This window comes from Macrobrachium nipponense, chromosome 11, assembly GCF_015104395.2.
Source record: "Macrobrachium nipponense isolate FS-2020 chromosome 11, ASM1510439v2, whole genome shotgun sequence".
NCBI lineage: Eukaryota > Metazoa > Arthropoda > Malacostraca > Decapoda > Palaemonidae > Macrobrachium > Macrobrachium nipponense.
The window spans coordinates 91,784,508-91,799,109 of NC_061087.1; the positions used below are offsets into that span (position 1 = coordinate 91,784,508).

Sequence of the window (14,602 nt, forward strand, 5' to 3'; positions counted from 1 at the left end):
AAGATGTTCATTCATGCATGCTAGAATTCCCCTCAACCCGAAGCTAAAGTCCGTGATTGTAGGGCAGAGATACGGTTAGTCAGTCAATCCCGCAGGAGAGAGAGACTTAACCGACCGCGCATGCCAGAAAACTAGCTGGTACCGAGTTGGTCTACAGTGATAGCAGCCTACCTTCGCCGTCTTGCACTACTATGCCTGAGTTGCCAACTACTCCATTCTACGAAGGAAAGGTTGTTATTATTATCAAGCTGAAAGAAAACTCTCAAGCAGGCATATTTAAGCGAAACAGAATTCGCTAAATACAGAAGCTGAGTTGGTGTTGTCGTAACAATACCTTAAAAATCTAAAAGGGAAACCGGAAACTCCTGGAAGGTTGCAGGGAGTACCGATTACATGCACTTAGAATAATAGTCCTTTCGGTTGCCATCCATCGAGGTAACTACGTTATGCGTATATGACTTGAACCATACAGTAGTAATATAACGCAAAGGTAAAATACGTAGAGTATTGTAGTCATTTGGACCGCTAATTCTCTACTTCATTCTATCCTCGATGAGGAAGAGAGAGAATGGAAAACGACTGTCTTCGTTCTCTTAGTCAAGAGAACGAATTTAGTACTAGTCATAGAACCGAGGACCGAAGAGGACAGCTCAAGCTTCTTATGTATTTTAGACATAAGACTTCATGGATGTAGTCTACAAGTCTTTTCCATGGACGAACCTCTACAACTGAATGAGAGCTCTTCCGAATCTTGTCAATGAGAACTTATCCGCTTACGCGATAAAATGTTATTGAGATGTTTGTCAATGAGAACTAACCCATTTACGTGACAAAGGGTCTATATTTCATCAATGAGGGGTTACCCACTTACTTGACAACACGTTTAGTATCTTGTTAATGGGGGAAACCCACTTACATGACATAAAATAATCCAGGAATTCGAGCATAAAGTCTTCCCGATTCCCGCAGAAATCGAGGAAAGGGCAGGATTCCTGGTCAGAGACTGGGCTTACGGCAGGTAGGACCCAAATGTTCCCCTTCGGCAGCGCAGTCCTGAATGCAGAAGAGGCGTTTTATGACACCTAAATCTGGTTAAAGTTTACTAGAGTCTTCTTCTAGATGCCAGCTCATCAGAACCAACCTCACTACCTTATCCATGCAGGTTGGATAGTTATTCTAGAGAAAGAGAGTCAGGGCCCCGAGACTGCAGGTCCAGGGCTCTGAAATACCAATCTAGGAGCTAAAAATATCCATCGTCCTAAACAGCCCTTTCAGATGGTCTATCTGGCTGGCAAAATCGTCCTGGGAAGAGGAAGGAACTCTCCAACCAGCTTCCTCTCCCATTTCATATCAGATGCCTGCTATTACGCATAACCTTGCTGGAAGTAGGGCAAAGGAAGTCTTGCCTTGCATTTTCCTGGAGTTCATCGAGTCATGAATTCTTTTGAACGCTCCCTTCGTAGAAAGCGAAATGGACATCTTGACGAGACCAGGCTACTTCCTCTTCTTCGACAAAGCACACTGCGAGAGAGGAGAGCAAGGGACCGAGGACCGAAACTTGTCAGCAAACCAGTCTTACAGAAGGCGTCTTCGTTTGCAGGTTGCGAGTCACTCAAGGACTCTGTCTCCCTTACGGGAAAAGGAGAAGAGTCCCTAACCGACCGCGAAGCAATGAAACCCTGAGACCCCTCCTCTCGCTATCACCTCGTAAAAGGGGGTCTCCTACTTGAAGTAGGGTTCAAAGACGAAAGTCGGGAATGCTTAATAGCAACTCCGAAGCTTTGCAAAGTTCCGGTAAAGGATTCTGCTGCAAAGCGTTCTGAAGAGTGTCCGATCAAACCCTGAGGTCCCGTTCGTAACAGGGGTCCTCTATCTGAAAGAGGGTTCGAAGAAGAAGTTAGGGTATGTCTCACCGCCAACTCTGAATCTTTATTAAGTTCCTGTAAAGGAACGTCCTGTGGAGAGTCCTGAAGAGCGTCCTCTTGACGAGCGTTCTTGCAGGAGTCCTGCTGAACGTCTTGATGCGTAGGGCGCCTATCATTGTGAAGAACGTCTTGGCAAGTGCTCTGCCGAGCGTCATGACTTATAGGACGCCGAACGTCTTCAAAAGCGTCCTCGCTAGTGTCCTGGCGAGCGTCCAGATGTGTAAGACATCGAGCATCTTCAAAAGCGTCCTCGCGAGCTTCCTGGCAAACGTCTCGATGTTAATGACGTCGAACGTCTTCCGTCTTCAAAAGGCGTCCTCGCGAGAGTCTTGTCAAGCGTATTGGTACATAGAACACCAAGTGTTCTGAACGGCATCTTAGCGAGGATCTTGACGAACGTCTCGATGCATGAAAGGCCACCTGAGATGTGTCATGGAGAGCCGCACGTCGCTCCTGAAGTGCGCGAGCACTATAAGAAGACGTACGGCGATCGTCTTCAAGACGAGCCTTAAGGACCTTCCTTGCCTTCTGACAAAGGCGACGGCCGCCTGTGCGACATCTTGTGTCTTTGTAAGGCAAATGAACGCTTCCAGAAACGCGCTCAAAAAGGAAACGCCGAGCGTTCCGAAAGACATCCTCGCGAGGGCCTTGCCGAGCGTCCTGATAGCATAGAACGCCAAGCATCCTGAAAGGAGTCCTCTCGAGGGTCCTGCCGAGCATCTTTATGTATAGAACGCCGAACTTCCTGCATAACGTCCTTGTGTGCGAGGGGCGCGCCGCTCATGAAGCGCACTAACGTCATAAGCCGATGTACGGTGATCGTCGTCAGGACGAGTGTTATGGACGTTCGCAACTCCTGACAAAGACGACGGCCGCCTGTGCGACATCTTGCGTCTTTGTCACGCTCATCGACACTTCCAGAAACGCGCTCAAAAAAAACGCCTGTGCGTTCTTGGGTGTGAGGATGTAGAAGGCGACGAGCAAGAAGGAGAAGGAGAAGGAGAAGGAGAAGGAGAAGGAGACTGCCTGACTTGACAGACAGCCTCGAATCCTTCCTGCGGTAAATGTGTTTTGCCCTTCTCTTGGCGAAAACGAGGCCAACCGAGAAGGGCTGATCCTGTGAGAAGACGAGGGGACGCCTTCTTCCTTTTCACAGTAACGATAGAGCGATCTGGGCGCTTAACAGTGTCCTGCTGCGATGACGTCCTATTTTCCTTCTGCGGTGGAAAGCCGTCACAATGTTAAGGCGACGATAGCAATCGCATGACGAGAGAGAGAGGACGAGAAGAGTCCTCCTCTATAAGCTTCTGTTTAAAGGGCGTGAGTCCTTCCGAGAGCTCCAACTCCTGTACGGGGAGGACACCTAGGAGGACGAGAAGCAATCCTTTAGGATTCGTGCACGTGCACGATCTTTGGCAGCCTGGGAAGCGTCTTCAGGTCCTGCCGAAGGGACACCAGATCGGTGGGGAGTCCCCGTAACCCTCCTTCGGTTTTCGAATTGCCCACTCCCTGTTCCTGGGAGTCCGACAGAGGTCTAGACCTAGAGGCGTTATAGGGCCGATCTGACGCCCCCTCCACAACACTAGGGGCACTAGTTCAACATCGCTACACTCACAACACTGATTGGAGAGCGAGCACTTTAGATTCCAAGATTACGGATGGAATCCACCATAACAGAAAGGGCATTACCTCTCGCAGACACTTCCTCTAGGCCCGTAGGCCATACCACAGGGTTAGGCAAAATAAAGTCTACAGGAGGTTAGTAGGTTCATTACCCTGACTTCTGTTTACTGATGCAGTCTTGGAGGAAGACCTCCTGATTCTATCACGCTCTAATTTGCGTACATACGAATCATACATCTTCCTTCGGAATCAGTCAAACATCACACTAATTACATTGATCTTTCAACAAGAAACATGTACACGTCGTGCATACTAAGTGAGGATCTACCGAAGGTTTCGTTAGTCTCACCTTACCCCTTGCAGACAACAAAGACTGAAACTAGCCGAACTAGATTCAGACATCTTATGCAAAGAAAAATCAAATTTAAATCAATTTATGATAGCGTATGCCTAGCCACAAATCCAAGTTAATAAACCAAAAAACAATTAAGATACTTAAGCGGCAATGAAGTTTCAAAATCCTAAGACGGAGGTACTGAAAACAGTTGTTTACAGTACCGGCGACAGAGAAAATCTGAATAGAAAATGGGAATGGTTCCTGATACCTGCCTCCCAGCGGCGGGAATGGGTACTAACCACTGGGTACTAACCACTTGGCCGACCACTGCATGTGCTGGGAGTTTTGAAATTCTGTCGGACTTCAGAGAATACAGCTATATATATATCTGGCAGGTAAGTGTCATCAACAAACATTACGTTTTAAGACCCTCCATGTTGATTCAATAGTGCTGGTGTGTATTTTTTTGTTGGTTGGATCAACGAAGTGTAAAGAGTGATTAATATCTAAGTGTTCTTTAAAATGCTTACTTAATGTTGTGTATGATTTCCAACAGTCTGAAATGATGATGGAATTGGGGTGAATGTTTTCAATGAGGATGGGAAGCAGAATTTTGGCTGAACAATCCTGAAAGATTTGGAAAAACTTGTCCTTTGTTTTGCGGTTGATTTCACCCAAAACCCAACAACCATCAACACGCCTGCCTTTGTTGAATTTACGTTTGCCGAACTTTGATTCATCAATTTCAACAGTGTGGCCAGGTCCATCGATTTTATGGTTGTCTTGAACCAAAATGTCGATACAGACGTCCCTACAGAAATTATACCAGTCCACCAATGAGTTAGGTGAACCGATTTTCAGAGCCATCTGCATAAAGGCCTGCAGCAGCTCGTGGATCCAGCCATAAATTAATTGGAGGATAGTGCCATAATGAAGGTGTGAGCGGGAGAAGAACAAGCCGTTCCGTATAGCGATCCTTTTACGACATGCGCATAAGGAACACCGCCACATGAAACTATCTTCCTCTTTCATGAGTCTCACTGTAATCGCCTAAAAGGAAACTCTTGAACAAATACGAACGTAGTACGTCTACGTCTTCACACAACTTAATTAAGTCGGAAAATGTAACCGGATTTGCCGCAGAAAAAGCAACGAGGGACGGGTGAGGTGTTACCGGAGACGCCAAGTTGACTGCTTTGAATGCTCGCGGGGTTAAGGTTGTGGTAGGTGAAAGGCCACCCCAGGTCGAAGGGACTACTTACCAGTGCGGATGGATTGGGTGTTGTGCGGCCCTGGAAATTGGAAACTGGTCCACAAAACTGTAGGTAAATAAGAACGAAATATGTCTACGTCGTCACCCAAGTTAATTAAGTCCGATATCGTAACGGGATTTGCAGCGGCAGCAAAAGCAATGGGGCTGAGTGAGGTGTTACAGGAGACTGTTTTGAATGTTCGCGCCGCGGAGGAGACACCATGTCGACTGTTTTGAATGTTCGCGCCATGCAGGTCGTGGTAGGTGAAAGGCCACCCCAGGTCGTAGGGACTACTTACCTTGGCAGATGAATTTGGGTGTCATGCAGCCCGGGAAAACTGTAAACTACCCCCGACTTTCCCATTACACTGATAAAAGTAAATAATCATTTTTATGACATCATCTCAGACAAAAAACTTTTCATGGCATAATTAGCTTTTGTGAGCTCTCCTTACTTTAAGAAATCATTTATAAATATGCATTTTTTTTACCAGCTACTGGAGCACAGCAACCATGTTAGAGACCAACTTCCATTTCCAATTACTTACCAATTCCCTGGAGATGTGGGGTATCGATCCCCGTACCTCTCACATGCTGAGCAAACAATCAACCATGAGCTACATCCCCTTGACTTTTCGAAAATTATTCCAAAGCCATGGGAGAAAAACTGTCAACTAAGATTGTGGGGAGGTGCTGATAGGTTACCTTGGAGGACGTAATATCTTTAATCCTGATGAAGCAGAGCCATAATAGTGGGTGGAGAAAGAAAGAAAAAAAAATAGAAACTATACAGCAAAGTGAAAGGAAAGGTCTCTTTAGAAGAAGTTAGAATGAAATCACTAATCAAATACATTGTCTTTCATCCAATTCCAACTCGACAAAAAAAAAAAAAAAAAAATTATATCACACCCCAAAACTGAAAGCAATATATCCAGCCTGGGAGTGTAAAAACTTTTGGACCTAATATACTTGAATTTTAAAACATTAACCAAAATGAACTATGCGATTTTTTCTAAGAAAGTCACAAGTGATGTGTTCAAAATATTGAATAATAATAGTCACACAAGTGGGCAAAAAAAACAACCATGTGCCTAATCCACTGACTAATTCAACCGAGGCACACTGGTAATCAAAAGTTAAAACAAAATCATTCTAACCTGTCCAGGAATAAAAACATTTTTATCTCGCTCCAGGACAACCTTTCTGGATGCTGGACCACAAAATCCACTTAAAACCATTGTTTTAGGCCACTAAAGAAAATGTGAGGAAACACAAGACTTTAAGACTTTACATGGCAATAATTCCATCTAACTGTGACATGATGGAATAAACTCCAAAAATAGACATTGCAAATCTAGTGTGGCCATTCATCTTCTTTTATATTATATTTATGTACGTATGTGTGTGTATATATATACATTAATATTCTTAAAATTCATTACTGTTCATAAAATTCACTTTCTTTCAGAATCTACTCAAATAAAAACCCATGTCTTTGTATCAAAATTTCAAACCCTTCAATCTTATATCTTATAGCTACAGTTTTGTGCTCAATGCTAATTGGAAGCATAAAATACTTAGCATTCTCATAAGCACTGAAGATTTACAACCCCGATGTTGTACACTCTAAGGTTTCCTCTTCATGGTCAAAAGAACAACGCCCAACGTGGGGCTCGAACCCACGACCCCGAGATTAAGAGTCTCGTGCTCTACCGACTGAGCTAGCCGGGCTTGAGACAACGGCGTGGTTTGTTGAAAAACAAGCAGAGTTGCCAATACTTTTAGGACTACCATGAAAATTTTTATCTGTGGAGCTGTGTTAATTTCGGAAACTTGAACACTTTAAAAACTCACATATTTTACAACACTATTGGTTAAGTACTTTAATATCGCAGCAGTATTTCTTATCAAAACATTTACATCTCAATTTAAAAATATCATTAAACATTCTTTCAAAAGTACATTAATGCTGAGAGAGAGAGAGAGAGAGAGAGAGAGAGAAAACGCAATGTTTACTTTCACAAATCTGAATATTAACTTTGTGAATAATTCTTAATAATTAGCTAATCTACAAATCTTATTTTTATGCTAAACAATTGAAACCTTACGCAACTACATTATCAATCTATCTAACTACACACAACTCAAGGAGAATACAGAATCTTTTAAAAACAAATTATTATTCGACCTTTCACTTAACTTTACAGATGTCACATAAATAATATTATTACCCCAACGAGAAATCATAATGTTTTCAAAAAACAAAGTCAACACTACATAAGGAGAACAGAAGAATCAATACAAATCTTTCCACTTCACAAAACTAGTTAAGTAATTCTCTTGCTGATTAAAACACTTCAGGAAAAGGAAATTACTAAACAGACCTAGCGCTTGTGATTTCTATTTACTTCAACTAATCTGCATTTGGTGTCATAAGAAATTAAACATTTGTTGTCACTAACACTTGAAAATGTACATTTATATTTTTTGCCAGCTAATGACAACAGACAAACTCTCTAACCTGTTTACATAAACATTTCCTTGGAGATGCGGGGTATCGATCCCCGTACCTCTCACATGCTAAGCGAGCGCTCTACCATTTGAGCTACATCCCCATTAGAAAACGCTAAAAAAATATCCAAGTTGCATAGTAAAAGTAAAAGAAACACCAAACAAGATAGGCCAGCCAAAGATGATTGAAAAGTCACTTCCATTCTTCCATGAGATACGGCACAGGCTGCCTGTCAATATATGGACTTCCCATATCAACATTTTCTTAAGAAAAATTTTCCGAGAAAATATATTTTTCCATTTTGCCAGACCTATGTAGTTTTAAAAAAATTACTTAGGAGCTCTGGAACTTGCACAGAATGGAATGGAACTTATAATTTAAGCAGAAAGCCAAGCACTGGGACCTACGAGTTCATTCTGTGCTGAAACAGAAACTGACAGCAAAGCGGTTTGAAAAGTGTATCAGAAAAAAAACCTCGTGGTTGCAATATAACCCAAGTTTTAGGAGAGGGTGGATAGATTAAGAAAAAAAAAGGTGAATATGAACGGAGGTAGAGTAAATGAATGAAAGTTGTTGCACCTACGGACCGAAGGGAGACTGCACCCTTACCCTACGGTGAATAAATCTTAATTTTTTCAGGCCCAAGTAGTTTTTCGGTGAATTCTTCCAAAATTCAGTACCTCAACACCAGGAGCCACGGAACTGGCATGGAGTAAGCCGGGATTTTCTCTCTAATAATAATAATAATAATTATAATAATAATAATAATAATAATAATAATAATAATAATAATAATAATAATAATATTATTATTATTATTATTATCATTATTATTATTATTATTATTATTATTGTCCGACCTAGCTTTCACTCAAAACGCCGATTCAGTCGACGTTGTAGACTTTCTGGAAAAATCACATAGAGAATGAGAAACCACATAGTTTGAGTCTCTGAAAAAAGTTGCAAAATTTAGGCAGAGATGCAAATAATATTTTTCCTCTTTTTAGTTCTCTGTCCCTGTCTTTTCTACCGATATTATTTTGGCTTCGATTCCACCGCGCTCAAGTGGTGATTCCTTTATTGAAGAAAGCCGTGCAACACGTCAGGCCACCTTCCCTTAATTACTTCAGATTAATGCGTAATTTCTACATTTACTTTCAAGTCGTGTCACCTTCCCATATCTAAATTCGTTGGTATTTACCACTAAGAAATATCAATATCAATGTGCCAATATTAAAAAAGTCGCGTGATTTCCTAATAATCTTTAGAGAGTACAGTTCGTCTGGTGTTTCCTTCATTTCACCATATCAGAAATTTTTTAACTTCCTTTATGGGGATGTAGCTCAAATGGTAGAGCGCTCGCTTAGCATGTGAGAGGTACGGGGATCGATACCCCGCATCTCCAGGTAATTCTTATGTAATTAAACAAATGGCTGCTATACTCTTCGTGCTGGGATAAAACTGTACATACTGATATCAAAATAATAAAATGTCTTCGAAGGAGGAGAGCGATTATGATAATGCTAAGGTCACACATTCATGTATCAACGCACGCACGCCCACGCATGAGCGGAAATTGGTAGTTGGCAACAGCTTATGTCAGTAAACCTAAATGTAACGTTAAGCCTGCTCCAGTTTTGAAATGTTCAAAACAAGTCGTGGGTGGTCACGCCAAATGTCACCTGACGTAGCTCCAGGCATTGCATGTGGGACCCACGGTGACTACTGCAGGGTAAGCGCTAGGGTCACCTGCATAGTTCGCCGTCGTTATTATCTTTCCGCCGCAAAGGACGTGGGCCTCCTAATTGCGCTGTAGCCATCAGGGAAACCGATTCGCACATTTACGACCCTCTACGACATGGCAACGCTGTAGTGTGGTATAAAAGGTCAGGTCGGCGCCAAGAGACAGGCCCGTGCCAACAATAAGTGTTAGCTTAATACAAAACAACAACCCTCAGGTCAGCTGTTATTTCCGTCTCCCTAGACCAGCAGTTTCCTCCAAGTACTCTCCACAACGCCCTTCAAGATGCCGAACCTCCTAAAATGACCAAGGAAGGGACCATCAACATCACATCTTGCAGGACCTTCTTTCGGCCCGGAGAAGACTCCTACAGCCACTCCTGCAGACACTCAGGTCGAGGAAATGTCATCTTCCACCTACAGGAGTCGGAGTTGGATGAGATACAGTGTGATGACAGCGACACAGAGGACGACTGACGGACAGGGAGAAGTGGATATTGAACATATTCTACTTCCTCATGCCCCTCATCATCCGTCAGAAGAAGCCCAAGATGTTGGGACTGCCAATGGTATATATATTATAATGTCTGACTTAAATTTTTTTTATTTGTTGAAAATATACAATGTTTTACAGTACATGCAGAATTCTACCAAAGTGAATTTACAACCTGGATTTTCATACATGTTCCATCGCTTTACAGTCTGCTGTTTACAGGCCGGCCATTTTGTATCCTAAAGCCCCACAACAGTGGGGGTGGTCACGACGTGAAGGTGACGTACATAGAACATTACACTATCGGCGGAAGTTCCAGGTAGAAGTCCGACCATGCTTTCTTTGCACGTACATTTGCGGCGCAATTTACAGTGCTGGCTTTACGTCCGTTAGCCCATGTCCTGTTTACCAGCTGTTCAAGGTCATTTCACGGCGATGATGCCCACGATCCACATACGTGGGCATACGCCGTCGTGATACATGAATGTGTGACCCCAGCATAAGAGTAGATATCTAAGCTTAGCTCCTTTGCCTTGCAACTGTAAATCTCGTGAAATTACTAGACCGAAATGTTATAATCTGCAAGAGTATTAAAATAGTTCCATGGTGATAGATAGGTTAACCAGATATACTTTTGTGTTGCTTCTGCATAGCTATTTGATTTGGATTGATGGCATCACTTAAAATCTGATAACCACTGTTGAATGGTAAAATATTATCATTGGCATTCAAGTTCTTCACATTTGCATACAGAGGAGCATCAGATGATATGGTTATTGTAAAGCTAAAGAATTTCTATGTTGTAGAGCATTAGTACCAAACTGCAAGGAAATACTGTAAACAGAATGCTCTCTCTCTCTCGGTAGAGCACAAGACACTTAATATCGGGGTCGTGGGTTCGAGCCCCACGTTGGGCGGTGCTCACTTTTGACACACTAGAGACCCTAATGAGTAAGAATGTATTGTGAACAACAGTGTTTGGTGTTAGCTCTGATGGGCTTTTGCCAGATACTCTACAGACAGTGCTCCTTCAAGATTGAAAGTTCAATAATAAAATACTGCTTGGATTGAAAAGTATTTAACCAAAATTAATTCAATGATAAAAATATTCAAAATGAATGCAGAGTTTTGTGCTGTAAAAAATATTTTGCAATAGTCCATAGTACTGGCAACGCTGCTTGTTTCTTAACAAACCACTCAAGTCTTCTAAGCCCGGCTAGCTCAGTCGGTAGAGCACGAGACTCTTAATCTCGGGGTCGTGGGTTCGAGCCCCACGTTGGGCGGTGTTCGCTTTTGACACAGATGGAAATCCTATGAAGACGGTAGAGTAAATTATTAAATCATTATTGTTACTGTCATGAACAGTAAGGAAGAATGTGAGGGCAAAAACAAACTTGAAGATTTTTAGTTCTATTGATTAATTACATTTATGGCCTTATAGATGCTACAAAATTATTCCATTGTGTGTGACAAGTTCCTTTATTTACATGATTAGCCTAGAAGAAAAATATGGCTTTTTGGTCATCAAACACAGCTGGGATATTAAAAGAAAGGAAACAATGCTTCAGTAATAATTTGTAAGAATTCTCAAACTAGTTACATAATTATCTACTTAAGAAATTGGTTTTCTTCCTGTTTATAAAACTGGAAGCAACTGTAGGTAACTGGTAAAATGCTGACATTTTCTCAGCCCAGCTCACTTCAGTTTTGATGATGGGAAGAAGACAAGAGCGTTGCAGTTAAATTGCACAATATCTCAATATAAAACCTCAATCCTCTTAAGAAAGCACAGTGTTTTTATCCCTTACTGTAGTGGGACAACTATAGTTGTTAAGTTTGCAGGCTTGGTATTAATATTTAATTACTTCAAATAATTGTCAATTCATAAGTATCTCATATACCCCTTACCAATAAAACAGAAAAACATCTTTCCTTTCAACTGAAACACTGATAACTGGGGTCAAGAGTTTTTAATTTGAAACGGAACAAAGCACAAAAGCTATTTTCACCAGAAAGTTGTCAAACTATCCATTTGAATACTGCCCAAAACAATCTCCGCCCAACGTGGGGCTCGAACCCACGACCCCGAGATTAAGAGTCTCGTGCTCTACCGACTGAGCTAGCCGGGCTTACCGGCCACAGGGTACAATTCACTGCAAGTTATGCAGTGTTGCCAACACCCACAACCTTCAAATACCTAGCTACCAAAACTTTTGTCTTCCAATGTATACCTAATGAATAAACAAATACTACATCAGTAAATCAGTAAAAGTGAATATTCTACACAGGTGAGGTCCAGTATTTTAATCCTGCATCTATACAATATACTTTTAAATAAATAAATACTATATATATATATATATATATATATATATATATATATATATATATATATATATATATATATATATATATATTATATATAAATATTCAAATATTTTTTTGTAATAAAATCAGTTTTTTTAGTAAAATCTTTTTTTTAAGAAATTATTATTAAAACAAAAGCAAAACAATTAGAAATATAAAACAGGATACAAAGGTGGGCTACTGATGCAAAGCTTGAAATATTAAGATAATGCTCAAAAACGAGTTGCATTCACTGATGGCAAAAACCCAGGCGATAATCCAAATTAGCAACTAAAATTTACTCAAAAAACAAAGACATGAATATATAATGGGGCATGCATTCTAAAAAATGAAAAATTTCCCATACGGAGCACTTTCTCTGCCATTTCCACAGCCAATTAGAAAACCCCTCATTAAAAGAACAACAATACACAAAATTTCCACTTTGTTCATGGTAAAATTAACATTTTCTATGCCGAAGCAGCACCCCAGCATTACAATGGCAAACTAGAATCTCTCATAAATACGTATCAAAAAACCCATCACATTTTTCACCTACGCAATAATGCAAAATCGTTTGTAAAAATAACGAGACTGCTTCTACCGTTTCAAATTTAATTATAAATGCAAGTAGTATTTCTCAACATATTTTTTTTTCTAATTTCTTATAACGAGACTGCTTCTACCGTTTCAAATTTAATTAGAAATGTAAGTAGTATTTCTCAACATATTTTTTTTTTTAATTTCTTATAGAAGAAATGCAATACGCGCAGACCTCTACTTATCATTTATTACTCTTGTCATTTTAATACAAAAGGTGACAAACAGGGAGAGGCAAAAGGAAGTAATAAATCTCCGGAAATGACAAAATCTCCTTGCAGGGTAAGCAATCGTGATCATTTAATTATCCCGGAAAGTTTACTTAAACTGCAAGGCTAAGGGGGTACCTTGATATTATCTATAAATGTATACGCGTTATATATTGTTGTCACCTCCTGCAAGACCAAGAATTTCTTTCGGTTTGGCTGGCTGGCTGGCTGGCTGACTGACTGGTTGTTTGTTTGTCTGCTAATGAGCACGATTGGGACTGATTGATTGATTGATTTGTAGCTATTAAAACTGGCGTCACATCTAGGTTATTGACGCCGTAATAAAATTAAATAGGGAAATTATTAAAAGGAAAGGAAACAAAAAAATAAATACGTTTTAACGAAGTTCCATGTATACAAAAAATATAAAACTAATACTTGATATAATATATATATATTATATATTTGTATTAATATATATATATATATATATTAATAGACTATATCTATATATATAATATATATAATATATAGTATAATATATATATATATATATATATATATATATATATATAATAGATATATAATATATATAGATATATATAATAATATAATCATATAATATTATTAATATATATATATTATACTTACAATATATATAAGGTTAATATATAATATATAATATTAATATATGATATATATATGTATATATATATATATATATATATATATATATATATTATACACACACATACATACAATACCTGCAAAACATAATACACATATTGTAGATTAATTCAACTGTGGCTATCTAAAAAAAAAAAATTAAATATTTACAAAATATTTTACCATAAGATGGGCCACAGAACTGGCAGTACACGAGATGGCGGAGGTTAGCTATTTCTGAACGTTCTTGTGGTTTTTGTTATTGTTAGAATCAGCTGATATTGTACTAGCACGGGATTTTAACGCAGGATTGTACAGGCCTTGCTACACAAGGAGGAAATTATCTCCTTTGCATGAAAACTTAGTAGCTGGGAGGGAGAACGCTGATTAAGGCACAAAACAATTCAATGAAGGTTTCCCTTCAGTTTATCGCCAAGCTGTGGCATTCTTCCACCGCTTCGGTTGTCCCTGCGCTGTATGGACTTCAATCTTTTATGAGGGAAAATTACAACTTTTTATGAATCTTAATTTTTTCTTCAAGACATGGCTAACAAAGTTCTTTCTACTGGACATCACATCAAAATTCACATGAAAGGTAAATAACCTTTTCACTCTCACAGGCAGCGCAAGACAGAATGTATGACAATTCTACTTCGGACACCTCTTATATACTCATCGAAAAAAATAGATAGTCAAAGTTAATATACCACTATAACCTTGACTTCCCTAGCAGAATAATGTGGGGAATAACACACACACACACACACACACACACACACACACACACACACACACCACACACACACATATATATATATATATATATATATATATATATATATATTTATATATATATATATATATATATATATATATATATATATATATATATAATTTGA

General features: G+C 39.6%; 1 long non-coding RNA gene and 5 other non-coding genes across 7 annotated transcripts in view; 2 read left to right on the forward strand and 4 right to left on the reverse strand.

The window, feature by feature from the left end:
* LOC135209587 (uncharacterized) overlaps nucleotides 1–14,602 on the reverse strand; it is a 701,429-nt gene that overhangs the window by 640,557 nt on the left and 46,270 nt on the right. The window lies entirely within an intron of this gene.
* Nucleotides 6,796–6,868, reverse strand: Trnak-cuu (transfer RNA lysine (anticodon CUU)). Its single transcript has one exon. It is a non-coding gene; the product is annotated as a tRNA-Lys (tRNA).
* On the reverse strand, nucleotides 7,680–7,752 carry Trnaa-agc (transfer RNA alanine (anticodon AGC)). Its single transcript has one exon. It is a non-coding gene; the product is annotated as a tRNA-Ala (tRNA).
* Nucleotides 8,982–9,054, forward strand: Trnaa-agc (transfer RNA alanine (anticodon AGC)). The gene has a single exon. It is a non-coding gene; the product is annotated as a tRNA-Ala (tRNA).
* Trnak-cuu (transfer RNA lysine (anticodon CUU)) lies at nucleotides 11,093–11,165 on the forward strand. Its single transcript has one exon. It is a non-coding gene; the product is annotated as a tRNA-Lys (tRNA).
* Nucleotides 11,939–12,011, reverse strand: Trnak-cuu (transfer RNA lysine (anticodon CUU)). The gene has a single exon. It is a non-coding gene; the product is annotated as a tRNA-Lys (tRNA).